Here is a 12,084-nt window from a genome sequence, read left to right on the forward strand (position 1 = left end):
CTCCCAGTCTCTGTCTCACACTCCCAGTCTCTCTCTCTCACACTCCCAATCTCTCTCTCACACTCCGAATCTCTCTCTCTCTCTCTCTCACTCCCGATCTCTCTCTCTCTCACACTCCCAATCTCTCTCTCTCACACTCCCAATCTCTCTCTCTCTCTCTCTCACACTCCCAATCTCTCTCTCTCACACTCCCAATCTCTCTCTCTCTCTCACACTCCCAATCTATCTCTCTCTCTCACACTCCCAATCTCTCTCTCACACTCCCAATCTCTCTCTCTCTCTTTCACTCCCAGTCTCTCTCTCTCACACTCCCAATCTCTCTCTCTCTCACACTCCCAATCTCTCTCTCTCTCACACTCCCAATCTCTCTCTCTCACACTCTCAATCTCTCTCTCTCTCTCACTCCCAATCTCTCTCTCTCACACTCACAATCTCTCTCTCTCTCACACTCCCAATCTCTCTCTCTCACACTCCCAATCTCTCTCTCTCACACTCCCAATCTCTCTCTCTCTCACACTCCCAATCTCTCTCTCTCACACTCCCAATCTCTCTCTCTCTCACACTCCCAATCTCTCTCTCTCTCTCACTCCCAATCTCTCTCTCTCTCACACTCCCAATCTCTCTCTCTCACACTCCCAATCTCTCTCTCTCTCTCTCCTTCCCTCACTCTCTCTCTCCTTCCCTCTCTCTCTCTCCTTCCCTCTCTCTCTGTCTCTCTCTCCTTCCCTCTCTCTCTCCTTCCCTCTCTCTCCTTCCCTCTCTCTCTCTCCTTCCATCTCTCTCTCCTTCCATCTCTCTCCTTCCATCTCTCTCTCTCTTTCCTTCCATCTCTCTCTCTCTCTCCTTCCCCCTCTCTCTCTCTCTCTCCTTCCCTCACTCTCTCTCTCTCTCCTTCCCTCTCTCTCTCTCTCTCCTTCCCTCTCTCTCATTTTCTCTCTCGCTCCATCCCTCTCTCTCTTCCCCCCAGTTGCTCCTCTCTCTCTTCCAACAACAACATGCCCTCAAAAGGCCTTGGCACCGCCGGGCTCCCCCAGCAAGTATATATATAAAAGGATACATCTGTCTGTCTGTCCTTCTGTCTGTCCGGCTATACACTCTAAAGTTATAGAGCGTACCTACACGTGCGTTACATCAAAAGAAAGCTTACGATTCCGGAATGGTCATAAGCGTATTTACGTTTCGGCGAGACAAAAATTGCACCCGCGGTATACAAAAAACGTTAAAAATTCCGCTCATTATCCGCTCATTAGCATAGAGTGACAGCATAGAGTGACATTGAGGTCGACCAATCGTACGGTCGAGCGACCCGACGGTCGACCAATCACTGCGTGGCGGGAGCGGGTTCGTCGCGCATGCGGGCGGGCGCTCCTAGCGTCAAGCGACAGGACGATTGACCAATCCTCAGCTTCGCTGACATGACGGTCGACCAATCGGCGCGTGTGTGGGCGGGCCTAATCGTTTTGAACTGAGGTGTGTGTCAGCCTTCTTGATCCGCAAGTTTATTTTTTTTTTCCCACTTTCTGTACGTGTACAGGGGATTTTATGCAGCACGAATTCAGTACTTAGGAGCCCAACTAGCTCATTATATTATTTGCGTGTAATAAATGAGTCCAGTATGTCAAATTTTCTCGAGGTCTGATGCCTGCAGGCCTCAGGCCTCAAGCCTTGAAGCCTGGCCATCTGTTTGCCAGCATATCTTCTAACTTTATATCTTCTTTCCTTAAAAAAATTCGCCTTTTGTAGTTCGGAGGGATTCTTTAAAAAAAAAATACAAATTTCCAATATTGTACTTTGTAACTCCTTTTTTTAAAAATAAAGAAAATTTGCAGTTTTTACATTTAAAAAAAATACATTTTGCCTGCTTCCAACGGACATGACAAAATGGCCTCCGGCTTCTTCACCCGCCCTGAAGGCAGGCCGACAGCTTTTTTTCCTTTACTCCCCTCCACCCCCCCCCCGCCCCGCGCCCCCATTATCGTTGCTCGCGCGTCCACTGACTCAGGCCGGGAGCACGTGGTCTCCTGGGCGGTTGCGCCCGCAGCGCGATATCACGAGCAGCACCGGAGCACAGAGGGTTACCCAGGCATCCCGGCCCAGCCAGCCGCAATCGGCCATCTCAGGCCCGGCCTTGGGAGGGCAGGGCTCGGGCTCACCGGGGGCGCTGTGCTCGGCATGTCAGTGCGTGGGGCGCCACGGAGCTCAGCGGAGCCATCGCCGACAGAGGGGAGAGGGTCCGATGGCTACCACCCTCCCTTACTCCCCCCCTCCTTCCCCCACCCCCCCACCCCTCCCCTCTCCCCCTCTCCTCCCTCCTCTCCCACTCCCCTCCTCTCCCCCTCCCTTCCCTCCCCCTCACCTCCCCCTCCCCTCCCCCTCCCCCCACTTCCCCCCACTCCCCCCTTCCTCCCCTACACTCCCCTCCCCTTCCTCCCCCCCTGCCCATCACTTCCTCCCCCACTCCCCTTCCTCCACCCCTCCCCTTCCTCCCCCTCCCCCCTCCCCCTCCCCCTCCCTCCTTTCCCCCTCCCTCCCCCCTTCCCCCTCCCCTTCCCCCTCCCCCTCCCTTCCCCCCAGTCGCTCTCTCTGTTCCCCCCCCCTTCCCCCACCCTTTCCCCCCCTTCCTTCCCCCCCTTCCTCCCCCTTTCCGTCCCCCACCCCCTTCCTCCCCTCCTTTCTTCCCCCCCCTTCCTCCTCCCCCCCACCTTCCTCCCACCTTTCCCCCCCATCCTCCCCCTCCCCCCTTCCTCCCCCTTCACCCCTTCCTCCCCCTTCCCCCTTCCCCCCCACCTTCACCTCCCCCCTTCCCCTCCCCCCCACTTCCCCCCAGTCACGCTCTCTCTTCCCCCCAGTCGTGCTCTCTCTTCCCCCCCATTTGCGCTCTCTCTTCCCCCAGTCGCGCTCTCTCTTCCCCCCCAGTCACTCTATCTTCCTCCTAGTCACGCTCTCTCTTCCCCCCAGTCGCTCTCTCTATTCCCTCCAGTCGCATCTCTCTTCCCCCCAGTCGCTCTCTCTCTCTCTTCCAACAACAACATGCCCTCGAAAAATTCTCGGCACCGCCGGGCACTTCAGCAATTATCTATATATATAAAAGGATTGGTCTGTCTGTCTCTCTGTCCTTTGGTGTGCCTGTCCGGCTATACACTCTAAAGTTATAGAGCGTACCTACACGTGCATTACATCAAAAGAAAGCTTACGATTCCAGAACAAACGTAAGCGTATTTACGTTTCGGTGAGACAAAAATTCTGCTCGCGGTATCCAAACAACTTTGAAAATTCCGCTCATTATCTGCTCATTAGCATTGAGTGACGTCGAGTTCGACCAATCGTATGGTCGAGCGACCCGACGTTCGACCAATCGCTGCGTGGCGGGGCCGGGTTCCTGGCGCATGCGGGCGGGCCCTCCTACAGTCGAGTGAAAGGATGATTGACCAATCCTAAGCTTCGGTGACCTGACGGTCGACCAATCGGTGCGTGTGTGGGCCGTCCTTATCGTTCTGAACCGAGGTGAGTCGCCGCCATCTTGATTCCAAACTTTTCATTTATTTTTCCTCCCGCTTTCTGCGTCTTCAAAAAAAAGTTGCTTTTAAAACACATCTTGTTTTTAAAAAAAAGATAATTACTTTCTAAATTTTTTATCTAATCTCATTAATTTTCCTACCTTACCCCATTTTTGCAGGTAGGCCTCGAAGCCTGGGCGTCTGTTGCCAGCCCTGCTGGACCCTAGGCAATTGTTTTGTGGCAAGCTCCTCCCACCCCTCCGCTGGGCCCGATTCTGAACGAGCGGCCAGCCATCTTGGTAAAGGCTGGCTGGGCTCACTGCAAGCTCCTCGCACTTCATTCAGGGGGGGGGCTCGGGAGGGGAGGGGGAGTGGAGAGGGTTACCCCAGCAAACGGGCTCGCCAGCCGCAATCGGCCTTCTCAAGCCACTCAGGCCCAGGCCCAGTCCCGGAGATCGGGAGGCGGAGAGGGGAGGAGGGTTACCAAGGCAACCGGGCCCGGCCAGTTGCAATCGGCCCGCCTCAGGCCCGGCCTCGGGAGGGCGGGGCTTTGGCTCACCGGGGCGCTGCCCTCAGCATGGCAGTGCATGGGGCGGCACGGAGCTCAGCGGAGCCATCGCCGGCAGAGGGGAGAGGGACTGCTGGCTCCCCCACTCTCTTTCTCCCCCCCATCCTTCCCCAACCTCGCCGACCCCTCCCCTCCTCTTCCACTCACCCTCTCCCCTCCCTTCCCTCCCCCTCCCCCTTCCCCTCCCCTCCCCTCCCCCCTCCCTTCCCCTCCTCCCCCTCCCCTTCCCCCCTCCCCCCTTACTCCCCTTCCCTGCCCCCCTCCCCCCCTCCCTTCCTCTCCCCCTCCCCTCCCACCCCCCTCCTCCCTCCCCTCCCACCCCCTCCTCCCCTCCCACCCCCTCCTCCCCACCCCTCCCCCTCCTCCCCCTCCCCTCCTCCCCACCCCCTCCTCCCCCTCCCCTCCCCCCCACTCCCCTCCTCCCCCTCCTCCTCCCTCCCCCTCCCCACCTCCCCCCTCTCCCCCTCCTCCCCTCCCCTCCCACTCCCTTCCCCCCAGTCGCGCACTCTCTCTCCCCCTTCCCCCCCTTCCTTCCCCCCTTCCCTTCCCCCTTCCCCCTCCTTCCCCCCGTCGCTCTCTCTCTTCCCCCACAGTCGCTCTCTCTCTTCTCCCCCAGTCGCTCTCTTCTCTTACCCCCCAGTCGCGCTCTCTCTTCCCCCCCAGTCGCGCTGTCTCTTACCCCCCAGTCGCTCTCTCTCTTCCCCCCCAGCTCCTCTCTCTCTTCCCCCCCAGCTGCTGTCTCTCTTCCCCCCGAGCTGCTCTCTCTCTTCCCCCCCAGCTGCTCTCTCTCTTCCCCCCTAGCCGCTCTCTCTCTTCCCCCCCAGCCCCTCTCTCTCTTCCCCCCCAGCCGCTCTCTCTCTTCCCCCCAGTCGCTCTCTCTCTTCCCCCCAGTCGCTCTCTCTCTTCCGCCCAGTCGCTCTCTCTCTTCCCCCCGTCGCTCTCTCTCGTACCCCCAGTCGCTCTCTCTCTCTCTTCCAACAACAACATGCCCTCAAAAGACCCTCGGCCACCGCCGGACACTTCAGCTAGTAATTTATAAATTGAGCAATATGTTAATAAATTCACCATCAGCCAAAGATTTCCATGCACGTTTTATTCCCGTTTGTCGTATTCCACATTTCCCTTGCACATTCCAGGCTGTGACAATCAGGATTATTTGCGTGTTCAATTTCAGAATGTAACAGGCGGGAATCAATCCCCATTGATTCGGTAAGCGGACACATTCCAGCTCAATCTTTGTAACAGTGAGGTTTCAATGATTATCGATCGATCCTTTGCACAGTCGGGAGTGAAAACAGAACAGGGAGTCCTGTGAAAAGAGAAGAGGGACAGTGTCCAAACTGCCCCCGTTCCGGTATCTGTTGGAACTCCCATTCTGGATTGTTACAATGCAAGAAGTCTCGGGTTAATAAACACCCCAACAATTCTTTTTAAAACTTGAAAACGCCTTGAGAGAGAACGATGTGACTGGAATCTGAGTCTTACCCCTAGAAAAAGCTCTTAATTCGTCGGCACGCGCTGCAAATGAACGGGTCTGAGAACAAAGGGAAAGAGCGACCAGGGACCGTGTTTGCAGTTTACTGGGCGAGAAATTCAACAGCGAAGCTAATGTCGAAAATGACTACAAAACTGCTTATTTGAGAATTCAAATCTAAATCTACTGCTAAGAACTTAACGTTCTCAAACCTGTTCAGGAAACAATTACAGAAAATTGAGTCAAATGGGGAGATGCGTTTGTATAGCTCTTTCGGAGAGGCTGTGGGTGGCTCTTAAAAGAGCCGTTGTGTTTTGGGTTTGTTCTTTCAGGACAACATGGAGTTTTACTTGGAGCTGGTGTATTTGGTCACCGCCTTTGTCCCTTCCGACATGGCATGCTTGGCCAGCTCCCCCAAGCAGCAGCAGGCGCACGGCGGTCTGGATCTCCCGGGGAGCTGATGGTGTGCCGCTTGTTGTAATGGGCCAGGCGGGAAGCCTCACCCGTGATGCACTCGAAAACATCGTTCACAAACAAGTTCATGATGCTCATGGCCTTGGAGGAGATGCCGGTGTCGGGGTGAACCTGCTTCATCACTTTTTAGATGTAGATGGAGTAACTCTCCTTCTTCGACTTTCTGTGCTTCTTGCCGCCCTTCGCTGCCGGTTTAGTGACGGTTTTCTTGGCCATTGTTTTCTTATCCTCAACCATTCTCAAACTCGATTTCAGATACAAAATGACACAAAGCAGCTCTGCGCTCGGCTTAAATAGGCTGCCCCCACAGCCCTATGCTAATGAGGGATGAGTGAAGGCAATGATTGTGATTGGCTGCTGAAGAGTGATGTCAATTCCCATTGTTCTGCATCTCTCTGATTCGATTTTTTATGTATCCAATCATATTGAATGCTTGTCACCAGCACGCCCCCTGCAGTCAGAAAGGTAATTGCAAGCACAGAGGAATCATCATCTTCCCATTCTTCATTTCGCAGACCATTAAAGAGGCTCCAAGCACTTCTGCTGCACGGGACTGCAATTTAAATGTCCAACATTTGCTCTATATTCAAGCCTTGCGGTGTGGACTGCGCCACTTTAGTTCAGTAATGCCAGTCCCTAGTATTGTGTGTGTGTGTGTGTGTGTGAATAGTTCTGTATCTCTCAGTCTCTGGTGATTTGTGTATGTGTGGGAATCATTCTCAATCTCAGTCTCTGTTACAGTATGTGAGTGTGGGATCCATTTGTTTCCTGTCCGTCACTGATATCACTTGTTAGGGTGGGATTCCATCTGTATCCGTCAGACTCTGGTACCGTGTGTCAGTGTTGGGATTCATTCAGAGTCTGTCATTCTCTGGTAGTGTACGTGTGTGTGACATTAATTCTGTGTCAGTCTGTCACTGGGATGTGCGAGTCTGAGATTCATTCTGTATCTTTCAGTCTCTGGTACTGAGTGTGTGGGGTGAGATTCATTCTGTATCTGTCATTCACTTGGATGGTGTGCAAGTCTAAGTCTATGATGTCAGTCTCTGGTACTGTGTGTGAGTGTGGGATTCATTCTGTATCTGTCAGTCACTGGTACTGAGTGTGAGTGTGAGATTCATTCTGTATCTGTCAGTCTCTGGGACTGCATGTTAGTGTCGGATTAGTGCTGAATCTGTCTGCCTCTGGTACTGTCTATCACCGAAGAATTCCACATGAATCTGCTACTTACTCGGTTTTTGAAAGTGCGATTCTTACTGCATCTATCAGACTCTGGCACTGAGATTAATTCCATTTCTGCTAGTATCTGGTACTGTATGTGTGTGGGACTGAATCTATCTGTAAATCAATTATACTGCATGTGATTGTGTAGTCATTCTGTATCTGCCACGCCCCCTGATGCTCTGTGTTACTGTAAGATTCATTCTCTGTCTGTCAGCCTCTGTTCTGTAATTGCGAGTTAGTGTAATTATATATCTGACAATCTCTGGTGCTGTATATGAGAGGGAGATTCATTCTGTACCAATCAGTCTTTAATGTGGGGTTAATTTGGTCGGTATCATTTTCTTATGCTGTGAGCGAGTGTGTATTAATTCTGGGCCTGTCACCATCTGATACACTGTGTCACTGTGAGATTCATTCTCTCTCTATGCCAATCTGATATACTGTATGTGAGATTGAGATTTATTCTATATCTGTCAGTTTGGGATTTATTCTGTACCTGTCAGTGTCTGATACTCTCCGTGAGAGTTAGGTGAATTCTGTCTCTGTCACTATCTGGTACAGTATGTGAGTGTGAGATTCATGCTACGTATCTGCCAGTCTCTGATAGTGCGGCTTTGGCAGCGGGTGGAGGCGGAGCAGCGTGGCAGAGCGACTACAAGAGGCCCCAGAGGCTCAGGTAAGCCTCAGTGCGGCATCGGCAGCGGGTGGAGGCGGAGCAGCGCGGCAGAGCGACGACAAGAGGCCCCAGAGGCTCAGGTAAGCCTCAGTGCGGCATCGGCAGTGGAGGGAGGCAGAGCAGCGCGGCAGAGCGACTACAAGAGGCCCCAGAGGCTCAGGTAGGCCTCAGTGCGGCATCGGCAGCGGGTGGAGGCGGAGCAGCGCGGCAGAGAGACTACAAGAGGCCCCAGAGGCTCAGGTAGGCCTCAGTGCGGCATCGGCAGCGGGTGGAGGCGGAGCAGCGCGGCAGAGCGACTACAAGAGGCCCCAGAGGCTCAGGTAGGCCTCAGTGCGGCATCGGCAGCGGGTGGAGTTGGAGCAGCGCGGCAGAGCGACTACAAGAGGCCCCAGAGGCTCAGGTAGGCCTCAGTGCTGCATCGGCAGCGGGTGGAGGCGGAGCAGAGCGACTACAAGAGGCCCCAGATGCTCAGGTTAGCCTCAGTGCGGCATCGGCAGCGGGTGGAGGCGGAGCAGAGCGACTACCAGAGGCCCCAGATGCTCAGGTTAGCCTCAGTGCAGCATCGGCAGCGGGTGGAGGCAGAGCAGAGCGACTACCAGAGGCCCCAGATGCTCAGGTTAGCCTCAGTGCAGCATCGGCAGTGGGTGGAGGCAGAGCAGAGCGACTACCAGAGGCCCCAGAGGCTCAGGTAGGCCTCACCAATTTCCAATCTCAGGCAAGGAGAGAGGTAAAAATGATTCAAGGTGTGACATCACCACAAAACAGGTAGGTGATTGGTTGGAGTATTTCTCTCGTTTTAAAACTTTAAGTCTGTGGTTTATAGTTGTTAAGGTTGCTGTGGTGTACCAAGGCCTTTCTGGTGCAGAGTGACTGTTGGTAAACCACTTAACTGGTGTAACTAGAGGGATTGATTTAATTTAAATCCAATTAATTAAAGGGGATACTAGCATCTAAAATCGGGCAGAGGGTGTCCATAACTAACAATAAAAAATTTAATTAATTACGTAGAATGGAGCAGCTGATGTGTTACTGTTGCAAGATGTGGGAGCCGGTGAACCCCATTGTGGCTCACGGTGATTACGTCTGTGACAAGTGTCTGTTGCTACAGGAACTCCAGCTCCGTGTTGATGAGCTGGAGTCTGAGCTTCAGACACTGCGACACATCAGGGAGGGGGAGAAGTACCTGGACTCTGTGTATCAGGAGTTCGTGACACCTATGAAGTTAAGTAATTCAGATGTAGCCCATGGTCAGGGACCGGACGGTGTGACTAGGAGTGAGGCAGGTATGGGGATCCAGGAGGTAGAGCTGGAGGAGCCGGAGCCCTTGCTCTTGACCAACAGGTTCGAGGTTCTTACTCCCTGTGGGGACAGGAGCAGGGACTGCAGGGAGGATGAGCAACCTGGCCACAGCACCGTGGAACGGGAGGCCATTCAAGAGGGGGGAGTAAATAGAAATGTTGTAGTGGTAGTGGATAGTAATATTAGGGGGATAGATAGAGTTCTCTGCAGCCGAGAGCGAGAGTCCCGAAGGCTGTGTTGCGTACCCGGTGCCAGGGTTAAGGACATCTCCTCTGGGCTGGAAAGAAACTTGCAGTGGGAGGGGGTGGATCCAGTTGTCGTGGTCCATGTTGGTACAAACGACGTAGATAGGACTAAGAAGCCGGTTCTGTTAAAGGAGTATGAGCAGCTAGGGGTCAAATTAAAAAACAGAACCTCAAGGGTAATAATCTCTGGATTATTACCTGAGCCACGAGCGAATTTGGCTAGGACAAATAAAATTAGAGTGTTAAATGCATAGCTCAAAGTCTGGTGTGGGAGAAATGGGTTTTGCTTCCTGGGACACTGGCACCAGTACTGGCCAGGAGGGAGCTGTTCCGTTGGGATGGGCTTCACTTGGCCAGTGCTGGGACTAGAGTCCTGGCAGATCATATAACTAGGGCTGTAGAGAGGGCTTTAAACTAACTAGTGGGGTGGGGGGAGATTCCTAGAGAGCAAGGAATAAAAATGACAACAGAGAAGGTCATAGACTTAGGTAACAGTGAGGAAATTAAAATCCAGAGCGTGTCAGGAAGGGGCAGAAGGTATGGAGTAAAATGTAAAGTAATAAAAAGGGCAAAAGCAGGAACTAAGTGTCACAAAACATATTTGATCGTTCTCTACCTGAATGCACGTAGCATTCGTAACAAAATAGACGAGTTAATGGCACAAATAACTACATATGGGTATGATCTTGTGGCCATTATAGAAACATGGCTGCAGGGTGACAATGTCTGGGAATTCAAAATACCAGGTTATTTAACGATCAGGTAGGACAGGCAGGAAGGAAGGGGAGGTGGGGTGGCTATGTGAATAAAGAAAGGAGACACTGTAATACAGAGAAATGATATTGGGTCAAAAGATCAGGACAATGAAACAGTTTGGGTGGAGGTAAGGAATAATAAGGGGAAAAAAACACTAGTGGGCGTAGTCTATAGGCCTTATAACAGTGGCAACTCTGTTGGATGGAGTGTCAATCAGGAAATAGTTGAGGCTTGTAATAAGGGAGCATCTATAATTATGGGGGTTTTAACTATCATATTAATTGGACAAATCAAATTGGGCAGGGCTGCCTTGAGGATGAGTTCATTGAGTGTATTAGGGATGGGTTTCTTGAGCAGTATGTAACTGAACCGACCAGGGGGCAAGCAACCGTAGATCTGGTCCTGTGTAACGAGACAGGGTTAATTAAAAATGTCCTAGTAAAGGATCCCCTTGGAATGAGTGACCATAGCATGGTTGAATTCCATATTCAATTAAAGGGTGAGAAGGTTGGATCTCAAACAAGCGTGCTAAGCTTGAATAAAGGAGACTATGAAGCATGAGAGCGGAATTGAGTAGATTGGATTGGGAAAATAGATTAAAGGGTAAGACGATACATGATCAGTGGTGTACATTTAAGGAGTTATTTTACAACTTCCAAAAAATATATATTCCACTGAGAAGAAAAGGGTGTAAAAGAAAAGACAGCCATCCGTGGCTAAGTAAAGAAATGAAGGATAGCATTCAACTAAAAACAAGGGCATATAAGGTAGCCAAATCTAGTGGGAGGATAGAGGATTGGGAAAACTTTAAAAGACAGCAAAAAATAACAAAAAGATTGATTAAGAAAGGGAAGCTAGATTATGAAAGTAAATTAGCAAAAAATATATAAACAGATAGTAAGAGTTTCTATAGTTATATAAAAAGAAAAAGGGTGGCTAAAGTAAATGTTGGTCCCTTAGATGATGAGACCGGGAAATTAATGGTGGGAAATATGGAGATGGAAAAAACACTAAATGAATATTATTTATCAGTCTTTACAGTAGAAGACACTAAGAATATCCCAACACTGGACAAACAGGGGGCTATGGGGTGGAGGAGCTAAACACGATCAAAATCACTAAGGAAGAGGTGCTCGGTAAAATACTGGGACTGAAGGCGGATAAATCACCTGGACCTGATGGCTTACATCCTAGGGTCTTGAGAGAGGTGGCGGTAGGGATTGTGGATGCATTGGTTATAATTTTCCAAAACTCCCTGGACTCAGCAAAGGTCCCGGCAGACTGGAAAACTGCTAATGTAACGCTCTTATTTAAAAAGGGCAGTAGACAGAAGGCTGGAAACTATAGACCAGTTAGCCTAACATCTGTGGTAGGTAAAATATTGGAGTCCATTATTAAGGAGACAGTAACAGGACATTTGGATAATCATAATTTAATAGGACAAAGTCAGCATGGTTTTATGAGGGGAAGTCATGTTTGACAAATTTGCTGGAGTTCTTTGAGGAAGTAACATATAGGGTGGATAAAGGGGAACCAGTGAACGTAGTGTATTTAGACTTCCAAAAGGCATTTGACAAGGTGCCACACAAAAGATTATTGCTTAAGATAAAAAAATCACAGGATTGGGGGTAATATTCTGGCATGGATAGAGGATTAGCTATTTAACAGAAGGCAGAGAGTTGGGATAAATGGTTCATTCTCGGACTTGCAATCAGTAACTAGTGGTGTTCCACAGGGGTCAGCGCTGGGTCCCCAACTCTTTCCAATCTATATTAACGATGTGGAGCAGGGGACCGAGTGTAACATATCAAAGTTTGCAGTTGATACTAAGATGGGAGGGAAAGTAGTGAGTGAGGAGGACACATAAAACC

At 51.2% G+C, this 12,084-nt stretch overlaps 1 pseudogene; it reads right to left on the bottom strand.

The window, feature by feature from the left end:
* LOC147085098 (immunoglobulin superfamily member 1-like) overlaps positions 1-6,091 on the bottom strand; it is a 32,870-nt pseudogene extending 26,779 nt beyond the window's left edge.
* Positions 6,092-12,084: the final 5,993 nt, after the last annotated feature.

The sequence above is a fragment of the Somniosus microcephalus genome, unplaced genomic scaffold (assembly GCF_052327205.1).
Source record: "Somniosus microcephalus isolate GS21.2 unplaced genomic scaffold, FLI_Smic_1.0 unresolved_chr9, whole genome shotgun sequence".
NCBI lineage: Eukaryota > Metazoa > Chordata > Chondrichthyes > Squaliformes > Somniosidae > Somniosus > Somniosus microcephalus.